The sequence below is a fragment of the Zosterops lateralis genome, assembly GCF_965231275.1.
Source record: "Zosterops lateralis genome assembly, chromosome: 18".
NCBI lineage: Eukaryota > Metazoa > Chordata > Aves > Passeriformes > Zosteropidae > Zosterops > Zosterops lateralis.
This window is the reverse complement of record NC_139778.1, coordinates 7,414,222-7,432,667: the sequence shown is the minus strand read 5'-3', so window position 1 is coordinate 7,432,667 and position 18,446 is coordinate 7,414,222. Positions and strand designations below refer to the sequence as shown.

At 43.0% G+C, this 18,446-nt stretch overlaps 1 protein-coding gene and 1 long non-coding RNA gene across 3 annotated transcripts in view; both read right to left on the bottom strand.

The window, feature by feature from the left end:
* The window catches only part of HLF (HLF transcription factor, PAR bZIP family member), a 36,544-nt gene that overhangs the window by 13,686 nt on the left and 4,412 nt on the right, over window positions 1–18,446 (bottom strand). The window lies entirely within an intron of this gene.
* Window positions 11,294–12,601, bottom strand: LOC310916761. Its single transcript, XR_014591349.1, has 2 exons — window positions 12,500–12,601; window positions 11,294–11,515 (listed from the first exon to the last, which is right to left on the bottom strand). It is a non-coding gene; the product is annotated as an uncharacterized lncRNA (long non-coding RNA).

Below are 18,446 nucleotides of genomic sequence, written 5' to 3'. Positions count from 1 at the left end.
TTCAGCCATTCTGTTTGGATTTCTTGTGTGCCAAGTGTGTTCCTGACAAAATGATTCTACAGTTTCCTGAAAAAGGTCCCACAAAAAATACTTTGTTTTGAACCTGTCAAAAATTTCTGTCAGACTTTTCACTGCAGTGTGCTAGTGGCCTGTGCACTGGAAGAGAAGGCAGCTCTAGGGTCAGTGTTACTTCAGAGAATCATCACAGAACAGTTTAGATTGGAAAAGCCCTCCATGATCATCAAGTCCAAGCATTAACCCAGCACTTCCAACTCCACCACGAAACCATGTCTTCAGTGCCACATCTACATGTTTTTTAAAAACCTCCAGAGCTGTGATGCAATCACTTCCCTGGGCAGCATGTTCCAACTGTGGGCATGCTCAGGCTGGAGGAGAAGGGGAAGATTTCATTAAGTGATTAGGACTCAAAGCTGAGAAGGTGGCAAAGAGGTGAGGAAGGCGAGGATGACAGAGACTGGCAGCCAAAGATGAAAGGGAGAAAGCCAGGAAGGGCAAGGCTGTTCCAGCAAAGTCTGTGATGAATGCACTCAGTAGAAGAGCACTGGGAACAGGACAGGATCAGCCTATGCTGATGGTACAAACACAGCTCCAGATTCCCAAGTGCCACAGATTCTCTTCAACAAACAAAACACTGGCAAAGCTCCCTGTCCTCCTCCAGCTCCTCACAGCGAGGGTCAGTTGTCATCCTCCACTCAGTCCCACCAGCTGTGGGACACTGTGGGGTGCTGTCAGATCCATTTGTACTCATTTCCAAAGTGTCTGTTGTAAGAGTGGGACATGAGAAAGTCTAGGTTGTCTTTTCAATTTGTCTTTAAAATTACGTGCAAGAGCTGTATAAGAAATACAGTCATGGTTGCAACAATCTTCAAAGCTCCAATCACAGACTATCTTACCCAGATTCTTTCCTCCTTAAGGAGACACTTGTTTCACCCATTTTGATTTATCCAAGTAAATCCATATAAAATTTGCCATAAATTATTCCAGCCTCCTGTAGAGAAACAATTTCAGGAGTTCCCTCTGGCACTGACAACTCCTGCATCTGTATGCTTCAGAAACAGCTTCTTCCCCCCAAGACCCCCCATTCTTTGCAGATGAAGAAGTACAGATATTTTAAATCAAATCATCATTCTCTCAGCAAATTCTGTAGACATTGACTGCATTTCAAATTGACTCTCACAGGCTTCTGCAGCTGTGGGACACAGGTGAGAGCCACCCAAGGTGTCACACTGGGCTCCTCAGAGAAAGGGAAGCAAACACATGCTGTGACACAGACACAAAATTAAATTAATTGTTCATAATTCTGCTGAAACTTTAAGCAAAGTCCAGTCTCCCCAGACAAAAATCCCTCAGTCCTTCCTGCCAGATTTTCCGTTTTCCTCCCGCTGTTCCCTGCGTCCTCTCACATCTGCAGTAAATGGAGTCAAGATCCTACAGACAACCACCTCCTTCCTGAAACGGCCCAGATTCAGCCCAGAGCTGGTCGGAACTCTGCAGGCAAAACGGGAAAAGGGGAAAGAGGAGGATATAATGTAGTCAAAGCCTGCATTTCCAAGGGACAGGGTTTGCTACCTGAGGCTACACACATGGCCTTCAGTTGTGTGTTTGCAGATCTTTGGGAGATTCACTTCCAAGTCCTGTTACCATGGAGTGCATGGAATACCCTCCGCCTGCCGGCCCAGCAACGTTCTGCCCTTCAAAACTATCAACAAGCAAATAGGAGGCACCAGCAGGTAAAATCTTCCACTACATCTCCTGGACTTCAGACTCAGCTCTTCTCTAAGATCCATACTCTGAAAGACTTTCCTTGAATTTAGCCTGTGTGAAGGCAGCACTTATGAGCTCAACAAGGCTTCGTCTCTGAAGACAACTAGGAAATCCAACTTTTACTCCCTTGCAAACTACCCCTGCAAGATGGCTAACTATAGTTGCTCCTTCTCTGAACAACTCCCTTGCAGAATGGCTACATGGAGGGACAGAGGGCTTGATTCTGCTCCCAGGACACTGAAATTTTAAAATCCCAGGACACTGGGATTTTAAAATTCTTGAAAAGCACGAAATCCACAGCACTCCTACATGCCTTTCTGATTTTTCTGTAGGATGCTGCTTTCCTTACAAAGATCAGCCAAGATGGAATTCAGTGGGGACAGGGCCTGAAGAAGAGCTGCAGAGAAAAACGTTCACACCGGTATTTAATTTTAATTTACACTTGGCTTGGAAGCATGTCTCAGTTCAAGATATGTTCTCTGGTACATTAGAGCTTCTTGACATCCTCTGGCATATTTTTCTTATCTGGCAATTCACATACAGTGAGATTCCTCAAAAAGTACAGTAATTCGTTTCCTAAAGGGAAGATTCCAGAGAAGCATCAGAACTGTCAGAACCTGCTCTGAAAGAAAACTGATGAAAAACTTCCTTTACCTTGGACAATTATGTACCCAGCTTTAATAAACCAGCAGATTTTAGACACAGCCCCTGGTTTAGGTAACAGCACAGAGTCACAGAATCATTGAGGTTGGAAAAGATCTCAAAGACCATCGAGTCCAACCTGTGCCTGATCCCCACCTTGTCACCAGCCCAGAGCAGTGAGCGCCAAATCCAGGCCTTCCTTGGACACCTCCTTGGACACCTCCAGGGACTCCAACCCTCCCTAGGCGGCCCCTGCCAATGCTAAACCACCCTTTCAGTGAAGAAATTCTTCTGGCATCAAGCAAGAACCTCCCCTGGTAAAGCTTGAGGCCGTTTCTTCTTGCCTTGGCCCTTGTTCCCTGGGAGACCCTCACCTTGCTATAACCTCACCATTCATAAATCTGCCCTCCTGAGGAATTCTGCTCAAAACAAAGACAACACTTGTCCTCAGGATGTGCCTGTGCCACTGCCAAAGTGCTTTTCAATGCTGCAGACCAAGTCAGTCCCTTTGCCATTGTTCTGTTTATTTGTCTATCTAGGACAGCACGCTCCCAGTAAACAGGTCTTGCACAGAGCCCTCCTGTAATTCTGACAGCATATGCCACCCATGACTCATGGATCTATTACCCAGTTCTGGTACCCAAGTCCTGCTTGCCTGGGTGTGTTATCAAAACACAGCCAAGAGAGATTTCCACTGGCATGGAAGAGCCACGTGAAACAGGTACATTTCCTGTGCCTCCCAATCAGCAGCTAATGGGAGCCCAGAGACAGACAACAGATGCTATCAGCAGCATTGGAATACATCCCTGAAGGAAAAGAGGTCACTGGGCAGAGTTACAGAACTTGAAAATCTCCTCTTCTCTTTTCATCTGCTCTGCGCACACAAATCTGAACTATCTGTTGCGGTCACTTTTTACTTTTTTTTTTTTACTTTTTTTTCCCATTTTACGTTTCACTAAAACAAAGGACATTTTTTATGTGACATTTTATTGAGGGTGATTTGTATAAAATAATCATGTTTTAAGAATTAGAGCTGCCAGAATGGGAACCCACTGTTCCCATAACCTAAGTAAGGCTGAATACATCAAATTTTCTCTCTGCCTAAAATTAGGATCCACTAATATGTTTTGGGGAAAAAAAACCCAAAACCCCAAACAAACAGCAAAACCTGAAAAATTATATTTGGGTTGTTACAGCTCAAGGGCTGCAGAGGTCTAACTTGCTTTGATATACTTTTATATAGCTTTATTCCCAAGGAGCACACATAAAGTGTGTGTGGTTATAGTGTTTTCTTCATTAATGCATTTATCTTCATTTATAAACATCAGGCCTGGGTAGCCTGAAGAGAGGGGCCAGAGGAAGGAAGGGAACACATCACCACTCAGGGAAAATTCCAGGAGAATAGGCTGTTGAATATGGATGTTTGAACTACTTCTTTACAGCTGCTGCATAAAACAGGTTTTGGTGGTATGTTAGACATAGGCAAAATCAGGTAACTTCAAAAAGCAAGCCAAATTAAAGACCATCGAGTCCAACCTGTGCCTGATCCCCACCTTGTCACCAGCCCAGAGCAGTGAGCACCACATCCAGGCCTTCCTATTACAGCACCTAACACTGGGCACTGATAAATTCATTTCTAAATGTGAGGGAGTCACTGAGCACCAGAAAATGGCAAGAAACTGCTTTGCTGAGAAGCCTCCAAACCCAAACTAATGCCTGCAGGGACTTCTGTGCCTCACAACAGCACTCTCATGGACCAGACAGAGCAACATGTACGAAAAATTTTGGGTTAATCTTTTAAAAACAGAAGTAGTGAAAAAGGTTGGTGATGGCATACCTATTGAAGAAATCCTGGAATTCTAATACTTATATTCCTTCTTATGTCCTCCTGTGCAAACTGCCCACAGCCCTGAGCTAAGCCTCTGAAAACACCACTATGCATATTCTCAATGCAACAGGCATGCTGAACCTGTGAAGATTCTGAACTATGTCAAAAATTAAATTAAAATGCCCCAAGACACAAAATTCAAACCTCCCTTTGTTTATTGAGCAGTTCATTTACTGTGATGCCTTCAGGAGGCAAAAGGGATCAGAAAAAACTGATTCCATGAGAGACTGCCCTTCCTTCTAAACACTCTTCCCCCAATCCACAAGTAATAAAGATTTTACTCTTCCTATCACACACAGCATGGCTCTCCACTGCCAATTAATGACCAAAACCATTAATATATTAAGTCAATATATTTTTAAAATATCAATGTATTAAAAACATGTATTTTTAATGTAACCTTGAGGCCAACGTGCACTGGCAAATCACTGATTGATTCAAACATGGGAGTCAGCATTTCATACAAGCAGAGGTATGGAGCACCACTATTTTGGGTTTATTTGGGAGAGGGGGGAAGTGCCCTTATCCCTGAGACCTTCTGTGTCTAAAACACTTAACAATTCATATTAAACACACCAGTGCTTTACGAGCCGAGTTCCATGGAAGCAAAGTGACTGCTTGGCTTCCTTTTTACCCTGGTGGTCACCCCTTTTTTTGTAGAGACAGCACAGGCCTTACAGCATTCTGTTGCCTGGGGCTTTTGGGATGATTTGGGGGGAGGACAGGACAAAATCCTTCACGTTCTTTCCCTCCTGTTTCCAGGTCACCTGCAGAATTCCCACCGTGTGCCCCTGCTCAATGCAGTATGAGCCCTGCAGGAATTGGCCATGTGGAAAAACGTGATTATTCTGTGCCCACATGGAAGGAGAAGCACTGGAGAGCTGGAAAGCACTGCAGGCTGAGGGCAGCAGCAATTCATAGGCTTGGAAAATTATGTGGGCTTTACCTTTTACACTCCTGTTAACTCTGATTTTCATGAAGTAGGTGGTGTTGCTACAGCAACTGTCGTATCACATCATTTCTGCTGTCTCTGTCACAGGGATCATCTCATTTTATCTTAAACTCAGATATGCAGCTTTTCTTCATCTATTCTAAAGCCCTCTGTATTCTGGATATGAAAAAATTATACAAAATAGAGCTGTGTCGTATAAATGGTATTTTTTTAAATGTAGCAAACCTTACAGAACATTTTTATTTGTTCTCCTTTTACAAATGCAGAAGGAATAAAGAAAATGGCACTGGCAGATTTGTGGTGCTCCAGATTTTCAGAAATAAATTAAGAGCCAGTCTCACGATGAAGACATTTCATGCCACCTTTAATGTGTTCTCTTCACAGAAGCTAACCCTGTGTTCCTGTGCACCTCAGCAGAAGTAACTCATCTATTCACAGGTGAAAACATTTTGCTTCCTCATGCCCAGGCTATTCATGCACCTGCATTCCACACAACTCACACCCAGCTCAGATGCTGCTGCCCACCCACAGCACAACCCCAGCCCTCACCTGCCTCACTTGCAGCCTGGAAGAAGCACCGACTGAAGCAGAAGCCCCAAACCACCCTCACCTGGTTCAGAGGGTTTGTCCGAGCTGTCAGGGGTGAGGTGGTCACCTAGCTTTGCAGCTACCTTGCTCAGTAATCCCAGAATTTGGCTCTACCTCTTTGGCCTCCATTTTGCTGCCTGGAAAAGGTCTTTGAGGGTTCAATGCACAAGCAAAACTCAATAAAATCCTGATGATGGAAAGAATCTCTTCAATTTTTGTTATTAACATGCATTCCAGCACACGCTGACACAGATCTTCCTTTTAAAAATTAAAAAAAGCAATGTGGGACAGAAGTTAATATTCAGTTACACCCTTGGGCTATTCAGGAAAGGAAAGGAAAGCCCTACCTATAGTCAAAGGTTATTTCACAGGCCACTCAGCAAGCACAGCTCAGACATCCTGATCAAGCTCTGCCATAGCCTAAGTTGACAAATATTTTGATCTGCTTTTTCTAAGTATTTCCAGCTACTTCCAAAACAATCAGTGCAGTCACCAAATTACACTTCAGTGCTCCAGACAGGTCCTGGGCAGACAAATCTGCCAGTGTGGATCCAACCTGTGGGCAAGGACTGTATCTTGTGCACCTGGTTAATGCCACATAGAGAATTAAGATATCAAACGGCCCTTCAGTTCCTTCAATTGCTTTGCAAACTTCATTTCAGTCTCCTCAGTACTTGATAGTTGTTCTTTAACTGATTTCCCAGAGAAATGAGTTCTGTGCATTCCTGCTGTGCAAGTCTGTCCAGCCCCCTCCCAAAGGCTTGGGAAATTGTTGGCCAATTCCCAACAAAACTGGCAGCAAGGCATGTATATGTGCTACCAAGCTTTGTGAAAACAATGTAAATGAAAGCAGCTCTTCACTCCCTGGCTGCAGGAGCCTTGGTACACATCAGAAAACCCACAGAGGTTGTGATGCTCACCCAGCCAATTCCTTGGGCAGGAGGTAGGAAGGAAAAAAAAGAAAAATATTCACCAAGTCACTGTTTGTTAATGGCAGTCAGGAAACCCATTTCATCTTCTTGTTCTCTACTGGAATTGAGAGTATCTCTTCACTTTATCCTACCCACTCATTTACTATTTTCAGTAACCATGAGCAAAATGATTTGTTTCACAACTGCACTGTCACTTGACAATCCCTATGAATTCCAAGCAGACACATCTGGTATTGATAGCCAGCAAGCAGCCATGCACACACAGCCTGTCTTAAAAATCAATGCAGAAGACAGTCAGATGTGGACAACCCAGCTGCCTGCTATCATCTGAGCATTTATTTATTTTTATAGCATGTACTGAAAACCAGAACTCTACTAGAAAGAGCTTTTTTTATATTATCCCCAGCACTTATTATGCAAGCAATTCAAGCCTTCCAACCAAGACACAGTAGGAGTGTTTGGGAATCAACAAATTTGCTCTGGCAGTGATGAAACATTCATTATCAGCTTTGAAGTAAGAAAGGGTTTGGTTGGAGGGGGGAATTTCTTTTATTTTTCTAAGATTTTGTTAAAATGTGGACAAAAGGCTGGTTGAGGTATGCTGAGTAGGACTCAGCTAAGAATCAGAATGCTGTTGATTTGTGCTGGAAGCTGCCTGTCCCACCTGAGGGATGCAATCCTGGTGTGTAAGGTCAGAGATCCTCTCTGCCCCTCTCCCCTGGACTCTGCCTGGTGCTGTTAAACGCCCACAACTACTCAGGCTTGGGGAACAATGGGTTAAACTTAGCAAAATAAAAAACACAAGCAAGAGAGAAACACCTTTCCTCTTTCTGCTTAACTGGATAATTGGTGAGCAGGAACCTGCTTGATGAGTTTCAGCAGCTCCTCGAGATCAGCCAGGGCTGTTTCTGAGAGCGGCTCAAGCTGCCAACTGGATAAACACCAACAGGGCACCCCTTGCTAAGGCTTTTGATAAATAAAAAATTCCAGAAGGCAATGAAGCAGTTTGTATTCCAAAGATCCATCCAAACCCAGTAAGAGCAGGGAGCTAAAAAGGCAGAGTATTTTATAGATGTTATATACATAAAGCTGTCTTACAGTCAGAATAAATAGATGTGTTTAAATGAAAAAAAGTAAAGACTAAATATTTTTTACTGAAGTGGAGAGAGTGCAACAGTAAAATTAAAATGAATAAATTAACAGGTTCTGTCTTAAGACTTTAAGGGGCCAAGAAAATGCTAATCCTGCTCTGTACAATCCTCTGAGCTTATTACTTGATACCATTTATCTATAATGCAAAGATCTTATTCAAGTACTTAGTGATTTTGAGTCCAGCTGGCTGAAATAAAACTACACAAGGATTGATTTTCACAGAGGGATTATCTTGTCCTACCTGTATCAGATGTGTGTGCAAGCAGGTGAGTTTAAAAAACCAAAAACAAACAGAACCAAACCCTGGTAAAACCTTGCTATAATTTCAAACCAGTCTCAGCTGTACAATCACCCAAGCAGCCCCTATGGCAATCACTGTCCATCTTCATTTCTATTTATTCACATCAGTGTTTCAATTAACACTTCAACAGGCAAATAGGCATTTAGACATGCTGGGTTTTAAGATCAAGACCCAAAGCTCTCCCTTGCTGAAGCTCTGCCAGTTGACTACAGATGAGAGTCTCACCACTGGGCTCTCTCCCAGGTTCTCTCCTCTGTGAGGATGCAGGAAAGATTAAGAGGAAGCAAAAAAATATTTATTTATATCCTAAACAACAACATACAGATTTGGGGAAGAATACTTGAGCTTTGCCAGTGTCAATCTGTGGAGACGCAGCTCAAAGTTTTTGATGAAGTAACCCAAACCCCACAATTCAAGGCTCATCTAAACCAAACCAACCAAACCCTTCCACACACACTGGAAGAGTGATGCCCCTTTGGAAGATGAGCAACTGCCCCTCAAACCTGCCCCTTGCCCTCGTGTTTTGTACCCCTTCCCCAAGCATGATGTCTTTTTCTATTGCATTTTCATACAAGGGTACCCTCGGAGATGTTGGGCTTTCAAACCCAGAGCCAACTTTCCAAAATATGCTGCATTTTGAAAAGCCTCTTTTTGTTTCACAGAGAAATAAAGGAGTTTGCATCATAAAGCCTTTATCCCCCCACAAACTCAAAGTTTCCCATACAGTTAAAAATCAAATCCAGCTTTATTTTCCTGCATGAGTCAGGCTGCATGCAAACAGCTTCTGAGGAAGGTAGCCTGGGTGGGGGGAGAGTAAAACTGAAGGAAGAAATCCAGAGAAAAGTAATTCTTCTAACAGCACACTCCTATTTTCCCAAGACATTTGCGAATATTTTCATTTTTAAGCTAGAGGAAAGCCACCCCCTTCCACCCCAGAAGAAGTTTTAAATACTATAAAGACACACAAGGACACACTTTATTATTTTAACAATTACTGCTATTTTCAGGGCTCCAGCACAGTTACTTCCTTCCATAATTGGACTTCAATCAAACCCTACTGAAGCTTTTGATCGTGGAAAGAGTAACAACACAGCTCTGTTATCAGCACAGAGAGGGAAAAGAGTAAGACATCCAGCATTTTTCAATAAAAGAAAGTTAATTGCTTTGACTTCTATTTATCAAAGGTCACAGCTACGAGTTCTGAGCGCACACACATTAACGAGGCACACCGAGAAATCTCACACAGACTGGACAAAGTGTTGCGATTATAAAAAAAAAAAAAAAAAAAAAAAAAAAAAGAAGAAGAAAAAAGCAGCAAAACAATGCTAGATTACTATCCAAATATACCCCAGTGGATGTCCTGCCAAAGAGCAAATATGTGGCTGTAAGCTCCAAAGTGAAATAAAAGCTTGGCCAGCAGCCCAGAGCTTCACTGTATTTTGCTCAGCCAGCCATAATCTGGCAGAACAGAGTGAACACATTTGCTGCCACGTGATGAGGAGCCCGTCAGGCCAAGCCGATTTCCTTGTGCTGGTTAAATGTGATCTTCAGACTGTACACACCACAGACTCAGGAAAACGTGAGAAGGAGAGTGGGAAACAACCAGCCACGGGCTGCAAACTGGCGGGCAGCAGACAAAATTATTGGAGGAGTTTGCTTTAAGTTTTGGGTTGCCAGTGGTGGGTTGACTTGAGGAGTTTTTGCTTAAAGGTTTGGGTCGCCAGTGGTGGATTTTAATGAGGTGTTAACTGGGCTCCCAGGGCTGAGGGTGTTCAGCTGCATCTCCACTGGAGTTACACACCACCGGCTCCTGCAAGGATGCAGATCCTGAGAGAAGCCAGTTTGGAAAAGGCACTGGAAATTTGTTGTTGGATAGGCTTGCGAGCTACCCATTAGTGTTTCAAAAATGCAAAATGCTGAGTGATTTTGGAGTCCACACTGAGGAGACTCAGAGGTGCTCAGGCCTGCCAGGATGTGGCTGAGGATGGATGGTGCAGACACCCCTTCAACAGCCACTGCTGAACACAGAGGAACACCCAAAGAAGTAAGACAGAACCTGGCCAAAGGATTCAACCTGAAAAACATGTGGGATAACAGCTGCCCTCATGATCAGGTATTATATTTTGATAGTAGTGATAATAATGTTTTTAAATAACTGACTTAGGGAGGGACAAACAGGATCCCTGGCCAGCATCAGAGCTGCACACGATCCCCGAGAGTAGATTACATGTAGATACAGAGAGAAAAGCCCCCAAACACAAGATCTCACAAGTACATCCCTGCTGCAGATAAGAGCAACTCGGCTGAAGCAGTCGGCAGAGTACCTAAGAAAAATGAGATTTGTTTACTTTCTAAAAGAAATGGATAAACCAGACACGTGCAGCACCTGGTGAAATCAGAGACGCACACGAGTTGACAATTACACCTCCAGCTCTTTCCTTCTCCTTGGCTAATGACTCCTTTTCACGTGTTCAGAACAGCTTCCAGACAGAGACTACCACAATTTTCAACAATGACATCAACCGTGTCGCACTGAGAAAATTGAGCAGATAAGAGACTCTAGAAAAGTGCTTCTTAAACCTGGTGATGAGCAGAGGTCAGCTGAAAGATTGGCCTTTCTGCAGGCAGCCACGTGATTATGGATGCACCAACATCAGGCCTTGGAGCCTGGACAAACCATGCCCTGACTTTTTAAGTGCAAAGGCAACCATCCACAGGCAAGATCACGCAAAGCACAGCTGTCCAACATGTGTTACTGAAGGCTTGTGGTTTAACCTCCTCAGAAGGCAGATATGCAGGTTAAATTTAAATATGCTGCACCCTTCCCCAGGTCTCTCATGTAAGCATAGGGTTGAGTGATGCAGGTGTTCACAAGGTCAGCTTCCTGCTCCATTTTACTCAATTGGTGTTGCTCTCAAAAAATGCTCTGTTACTCCAGAAACAATTCAAAAAATGTTCTACCACTCCAGAAACACCTTCACCTGATGAGCAAGCCCTGGGGGGCTTTTTGCCTTTGTGAGTTAGTAGAGTAACACACATTAACAACACATGGCTGACGAGCATGACATAATCTAGATATGTAATTTATTAACCTGATCTGTTATTTATGCTCTTCTCTTCCAAGAGAACCAATCTTCACTACAGGCAGAGACATAACTCCTTGGTTTTCAGCTTTGATACAGAGGGCAGTCTCTTAGACAGCTGGTGACAAAGGTCATGCTAAGATCAGTCCATTGTGACTGACCTGCTTGGGTAGCTCAGGTCCCTGGAAAAGTCTGGAAAATCAGAGCAGGAATTAAACAACAGTGCCTCAAGGTATGTGTAGTTTCACATCCCAAAGTCTTCAGACTCTTTAATAATCAAAGCAGTGATCACCCAGTTGGACAGGGCTGTGATTCTGTTCACCTTTCTTTAGTACTCCACTCTCACCCAGCAATAGCTGAGAGAATTAGGCTGTTTCACAGGGCAAGCCCAGTGTATAAAAAGGATACACCAAATCAAATTATCTCAGGATGACTGCAGCACCAAAAACAAAACAAAAAATGCAAAACCATTGAGCAAAAATACACTACTGTGAAAATTTGACATTGATATGCTGCTGTGGTATACTTCAAAAAACAGTGAGCTCAGCACTCATAGTTATTTCAGAACTGTATCTGCTTTTTCACTCTTAAAAAAAAAAAAAGGCAGCCAAAAAAATTGCAGCATTTCCCAATAAACTTTCTCTAACTTAATCCTGAGGAAGCAGGAAGAAACTCTTAAATGTCTTTTCAAACAATTTTTTTTCTTTTTCAGAGACATTTAATATTGCATATGCCAGAGCCAGACCAAACAGGTTCTTAGACCTCAAGTAAGAGTTACCTTATCAGAAACAGTACTAAGATGTCTTCATGCTGTGCTGGAAAGAGAATATAGAGACAGAGAGAGGTTCTCTCAGGTTTGTAAATGCCCTACCAAGGATATGGTGGGGGAGGGAGAGCAGGGGAGTCCACCCAGCAGTGCTGCATTACACCAAGAGTGGGTTGTGTCACTACAGCTCTATCCTGACACACCCATATTTTACAGCACACAATGTACTGTACAATTCACAACGCCAAGAAACTCAACATATCTAATCTGGCAGAAAAACAAAGTCATATCAGGTTAATCCAATTCTTCAATTGCACAACTTTGAAAAGCCAATAGCAAAACAAATCTTCCCCCTCTCACTTGCCCTCCCTCAGCCCTCCTCCCCGTGCATGTACCCTGCTGCGACCTACTTCTCCTCTTTGATCTCTCAACATTTTTAGCCCACTCTCACTCTCCCCTGTTCTTCTGTGACTCCCGACCTCGCTACAGCCCAGACCCTGGTGGCAGGGTGGAAAATTTCCCAGATTAGAGGCAGGCAGCTCCGTGTGCAGCGCGGGCTGAGCAGCGGGATGCGCGCACAAGGTCACTTGGATGCCCGCCCGCGTGTGACACTGCAATAATTGTGAGCCATCAAAGGGAGCCATCACATCTGAACTCTGATCATTGCAAGGTGGCTTCAAACGAGGCAGCAGAGCTGGGGTGACTCTGCTGCACAAGAGGGAAAGGATACAGCAAGGATGCATAAAGTTGAGAATTTTTTTTTCAGTAAAATAACCGTGCTTAGCTTTGGAGTGGATCAAGACCGTTCCATTGTGTGGGATCAGAACTCTCAAGATCATCCTTACAAACCTTACAGCTCGTTTGCTAAGTTCTCTTTTTAAATGAAACCCCAGAGTCTCATCTGATCATAGAACCTGAGAAGATGAAGAGTTCCAAGGAAGAAGAATGGCGGAAGAAGTTTGTGACTCTCTTCCCCTCCCTCCAACACACACAAAACCAACAAAATTTGGTTTTTTGCAGATTCTTTTCTCAAAGTGAATTGGCATCTCATGGTGTCTAAAAGTGTGTCAGCTTTTCTAGAAGCATTTCACACAGATCAGGCATTTTAAAAGTCTTATGTACCTTTTCTGATGTAGAAAATGCACATTTGCATTACTCCTGCTCAGTAACACATTCCCAATCCGATATCCACTCATACATCCACTCATTCATTTTCATGAAATGTTAGGGCTGTAATCAATTCTTCAAAATCACAACTTGCTTGCTACATTTGGTTAAAATCTGCTGATATAATCAAAAATCATCAAACAGGAATAGGCAAGAGGCCATACACACCTAGCATGACCAGTTTTGATTTGTTCTCATAGAAAAACCGTAACGAAAAAATATCCCAATGCTCATCTCTCACAACAAGCAAATGCTGCAGGAGTTATGTGCCCAGAAGGGCCAGTGCCCCACTGAAGGGCTGCAGACATCACCAACATCCATATTTCCACCATGCAGCACGAAGAGAGGCAACAGCTGAGGGCTATTTGCTGCAGGGCCCTTTAAATTCAGTTTAACCCTCTCTGCTGTGACGAGGAACAGGATTTGGGGTTGAGTGCTTAGTTCCTACTTATTAAAGCAAGAACACAGTTTCTTTAAGCAGACTTCTTGGTGTAATAAGACTCATTACCAAATGTTGCAATGGTGAGTTGGTAAAAATGACTGAATTGTTTTAAGCCATCTCTGCTTCCGCACAAGCCTTGAGCCTGTGCTTTTACGTTCTGCAGCCTTGTGCAATGTGCTCTTCTACAAGAAGGTTTAGTGCTGTAATTTCAATAATCTTGCTGTCCAAAAAAATATTGATTGCTCCACTGAATGCATTTCTGCAGTATTTTGTGCTTTGAAGTTTCACATTATTGTTCCTTCAATTTTTCCAAATGCAATTTACAGTTTCCTTCCTCTCCACATTTAATTTCTCTTGGAGTGCTTTCACCTGTGCCATGAGTGACCAGGTCACCTCAAAGACCCCAGTGGCCACACAGACATTAAGAAAGCAGGAAGGCCTTGTAAGCATTTTAAATAAAACTTAAGATCCAATCACTGCCACACAAATTAATTGATCGTGCTGTAGACAGAGAACCCTGTTCATTCATTTGTTTATTAAACTCAGGAGAACCAACCAGTTCTGTAATGAATTACTTAATCTTTGACCTATTGTCCATAGCCAAGTTCCAGAACAAAGAATTTACAGCAAGCTGAGCTCCCTAAGGCTAATTGGAAGAGAATGCTTTTTTTTTAAACCATTCTCCATCTTCAACAAATCTTTGCCAAACTCTGTATTTTTGCCTCTCTGCTTTACAACTATATATTTAAGGATGACATTTAGTTCCAGGTGAGTTATTGCTCCAGTTCACTGTAGCTTCTGCTTGTAGGAAACACATACTAATGCATCCATCTCCAGGTTCTTGTTTTGAGTAGTAATCTACAATCGTGTTCCAGTTATTGAGCTGAGTTCTCTAGAACCCTAATGCAATTTGGATTTTTTTTTCATTTCCTCCTACAACAGCCATACACCAAAACAAAGAGCTCCAATATGCTCAGTGCCTATTTTCATTAAATTGCAAATAATATGAACAAGAGAATAATGCCAGTGGGATGAAGAGCTAGAGCTGTTTCTCTCAAAGTTGAGCAGAGAACCCTGAAGCAAGCTTGCCACATCAGAGGAGCTAAGCAGTGGTGTTGGAGGGTGCACAACAAAAATCTGGCCCAAATTTAGCCCTGGCAAAACTTAGTTGAGAGAACAGGACAGGGGAAGCAGAACTGTACCATACCTTCAAGTGTGTGAGAAACGTGAGAGGCTGAACAGGATTTTGCATTTGTTTAAAACTTGATGGATAACACCTCAGCCATGCAAAGCTGAAGTGCTGTGAAGAGCACCAGAAGAAAAAAAAAAAAAAAAAAGAAAAGAAAAGAAATATTGCTACGCATGCTGCCTTCCCCACCTGTGTTAGCTCTCCACATTGCAGCTCTCAAGCTCTCAGGGCCAAATTTAGCTTTGTAATAAACAGAGAGTTTCTTTATCACCATTTGTTCATTAAAAAAAAAATTAATTATGCAAGCTACAAAAACCTGTTTGCCATACATTCATTTTGACAGAGTTGTGCATTTTACACTCATTTTCTCTATACCAAGTGATTATGTATAACTTAGTCTATTAAGTGGAATAGATTTGAGGTTTAAGTAAATGGTTTTTTTCAGAGCTTTCATTATCTACTTAAGATCAACCCACAGGTTTTCTGGAAAATAACTTAGCTGCAATATTTTTTTCTGATCGCCAGTCTTCTGTGAAATTCAGACAAAACATTGAAAATATATTTTATTTGTTATGAAAGGAAGACTTAACAAAAAAAAACCAAACAAACAAAAAAAAAAGAAATCTATGCTCATGCTTTGTGTGATATAAATACTAAACAGCTCCATAGTGCACTGCCAGGCAACATAACTTGATTTCAAAATGCACTAAAGTCCTTTTTACTGACGGTGACTAAGCCCTTTCATCCTGTAAAAACTTCACTGGCCACTAAGAGCTGTTACCCCCCTTAAAAAAAAAAAAAAAAAATCCAGAAAGATGAATGACAAGAGAGTGAATGGTGATATTTTACTGCTCCACCAGGGAGGTGACGGAGAGCAGTCAACAAGCTGCCGACCTGCTGAGCAATACAGAAACCAGGGAGACCACATGAGGAGCAAAGTACTTATTGCTGAGATTAATTGGCAGAATCTGGCCACTGCAGCTTCCACAATTGCCAATTTGCTGTCACAAAAATATGTAGAGATTGAACAATTTAATGTGTTCCCTAGTAGCTTCATCTAATCAGATAACAGGGGTGTCTTTGTATACATCTCCTGATGAGGTCTCCTCTCTTCACAATAATATATTGTTTTATGAAAGACTTCAGGGTGTACTCACTCCTTAAAAAAAAATCAAATCACTGCACTGAGAACCGTTCAATCACTGGGCAACGCATTTTGAGATGGAAAGCAAAGCTCTGAAAAATACATTGCACTTTTGTAAGTAATTGTAACAAGCTTGACACTCAAGACACCCTTGAAATATCTTTAAGGGGACAGAAAAAAACCCAAAACTAACCCCAAATCTTAGGTCTTCCCTGTGCTCTCTTCCTAAATCTGCACAGCCCTTCCTTGCACAAGGAGCTCTCCCTGCACAGCCTCACACCCGGGATTATTTCACGCTGTTTACTGCTTGAACTCCAAACCAACTCCAACTTCTTCCACGCAGCCAAGCAATTATTTAACCAATAATCAACACTTAACTGTTACTCTTAAAATCAGCTCTCTCGAAGGGAAGACACAGTGTTCTTGCTTCCAGCATTAACAACCCTGTGTGTTCAGCACTTTTTATTCCCCCCCCACCCCCCATTCCTTCACCATGTGACGGGCTATTTTTAATATTCCCCTTGAATATATATTTTGCATCTTCCTTTGATCTGGAGAGAGCAGTTTTGCGCAGGGATTTGGGTTCCTCGGTTGGGCGCTGTCAGGAGCGCGGGCACAGGGCAGGCACACGTGCCCCAGCACATGGTCCTGCAGGCACCCACGGCCTCACGTGAGCCTCAATGTGAACGGGCAGCTCCCGGTACCGGCCCCGGTCATCCCCATCCTCACGTGGGGAGGGCCAAAGGGCAGGAAATTCCCGCGGAGAGCCCTCGGTCTTCTGGGAGAGAAGGGGGTTCTCTCCTGAGCGACACCCGGCTTGTAAACAATGATTAAAGCTTAAGGAGAGGGTTCCACGCACGGGGCTGGCAGCTGGGAATGCTGCCCTGCGCTCTGCCAAGCTGTGCTGGAGGAGGAGGAGGTCACGTTAAGAAAGGCAGCAGGGGAAGGAAGGCTGCAATACAGGGAGTGCTGTACACACACCCTTTGGGGGCTGCCCTGGCACCACCTCACCCCGGGATGAGCTGCGTGGAGCAATAATAAGCCTCTCCCAGCTGGCTGCTGTGCCTGGCACAGACACGAGCTCCAAAAAACACTGAAACCCACCCAGCGGTGCCTGCTGTCAGTCACTGCAGCTCAGTGCCTGTGCAAGAAGCCAGAGGTAATGGATACACACTCTAGACAGAATGTCTGGACTGATCAAATAAACCACAGCATTTCATAAAAATCTTTGGAGGGTGGGAGGTGTAAGTGCACTTCACATGGAAACAATTCTCAGCTTTTTGATTAATGTGCCTCTAATTTTACTTTTTTTTAAAGTAAATTTTCCCTTATCTAAACCCGTAGATATTGCACATAGCTATATTTCTGCAGTGGATTACAAAGCTTGTGGGTTTTTTTTTTTTTCTTTCCTTAAATAATCTTTGGCAAGTAATCTAAGGCACCCAGCCATGCAGGCAACACAGACAGAAAACCACCATCAGAGAACACAAAGGAGGGAACTCTCTCAGAGCCCCCAACAGTCCTGTCCTCCTTTGGAGCAAGGCAGAAACACCACCTGGTTATCACTGTGCCAGCCCTGTGACACAGCCCCACATCCAAGGCTTTGGTGGCAAACAGAAAATTCAGATCTTGGCCATAAAATCCCAAAAACCTTCTAGTTAGGGTTCTCCACCAGATCTAGCTGATGCTTCTCTAATTCACACCTTCCAGACCCTTTACAGTACCTGCCTCAACCACCTCCATCAGGGCTACACAGGGGAAAGAGCCAGGTAAAAAGCAACAACCAACTAGTTACCTGCAAAATATACACCCTCCCTTTATATACAAACAGCTAAAAATGACCCCAAATTTCCTTAAGGACACTGCATTTAAATGGAGATCTCCATTCCACCTAAAGACTACATGAGGTACACAACAGATGAAGAACCACAGAAGTGTCTTTGCAGTAATGAGTTACTTAAAAAGCTTCATAAAAATCTGAAAACCTTTTTCTGAGGAGACCATAGATTTGAACCAACCTACCAGCATCCAATACCAACATAAAACAGAAGTTTTAAAGGTATCTGCACATGATAATGAATGTTGGCCTGCAATGCTCAAATAAATCAAAATGCTATTTTTTATTAATAAAATCAGCACTGTGAAAGATAAATACATGGTTTCACTCTTGCAAGTCATTACCCTGTGTCCCTCATCAAAACAAAGCCAGACATTTCTGTAACTACATCCCCTGAACAGAAATGTATGGGAAGTAGGTGTTTGTTTGCTTTGCTCTTTGCAGATGATAAACTGGTGAGCCTAAACCTCTATCCATTGACTAGACAATCTGAGCTGCAAATACAGAATAAAATTATATTCATACAGATCCTTTTTTGTTGCCATTACATTTTTAGCAGAGAGGAAGAAAATCAGTGA